Below are 1,160 nucleotides of genomic sequence, written 5' to 3' on the forward strand. Positions count from 1 at the left end.
AAATATTTAGAATGAAAACATAAGCATCTTTTTAGTTACTTAACTTTACTAAAAAATTTTAAGAATTCTAATTAATAACTAAAGTAAAAACCATATGCTTAATAACTTAGATTAAAGAGAAAAAAGCTAATTAAATATTTAATTAACAAATCAATTTTAAATTATGTCTAAAATTATATTCTATCATTTAAATCATTCCTAACAATATATTTATTCGTCTAACATATACTGCATACTAATTGTATAAAAGTATCTTGAGTATAGCAATACATCTATACTTTAACATAAACATAAAGCGAAAAGTAACACTAATCTTAAAGTTGGTTGTCCAAGCAATGTGCCAAGTCACGTTCAGTCAGTTGATGTCCACATCGTAATTATCAGCGTGTGCTATAATTTTAACGTAATTCCAAAATTTGATTAGAAAATAATAAAAGTAGGAGAAAAGTTAAAGAATGGATGTGACAAGCTGTAAACGGCCGCTGTAGACAAAATGTATATATATAAGCTACTTTCATTTTTATCTAGTTTATACTGTAAACGAAATAATACTATACGTATCTCATTTTATATTATAAACAAAATAAGAGCATTACACACGTATATAAACGTGATACAGAAATACAATGCATTTTGATAAAAAAAACTATAAATTATATATTTTAATAAATAAATATTTTATTTATTGAAAAAAAAATTTCCAAAAAAAAAAAACATAAACAAAGATGCTCGCGACTCTCGTGCGTGAACCTCATTCTTATTCACTATTCAGCGACGGTGGAAAAATTCAAAGGGTGACAGCGATGGAGTAGGAACCGGGTTGGGAATGGGTCTCTGATGGGGATGGGTAGAACTGTTGGGTCGGATCTGTTCAGTGGACCTTGAACCCTGGTCAAAAGAAAAAGAAGCAAATATACAGGGTTTAATTTATTACTTAAATATGTAAAAAAGAAATAACTAGAAATTATTCCAAATAAGATTTGGTTCAATTACAGCATGATGAGTATAAGCATTTATTCATCGATCAAATTCAACAGGAGGGGCAACCATTTATAAATTGAAAAATGCAGGTGGTCAATATTTTTCTTTTGCATTTCTATTTTGTATTTGATTGAATATTAATTAATTTTTTATTTTTTTATACTAAAAATATTGGCTTT

This window comes from Arachis ipaensis, chromosome B04 (genome assembly GCF_000816755.2).
Source record: "Arachis ipaensis cultivar K30076 chromosome B04, Araip1.1, whole genome shotgun sequence".
Classification (NCBI taxonomy): Eukaryota; Viridiplantae; Streptophyta; class Magnoliopsida; order Fabales; family Fabaceae; genus Arachis; species Arachis ipaensis.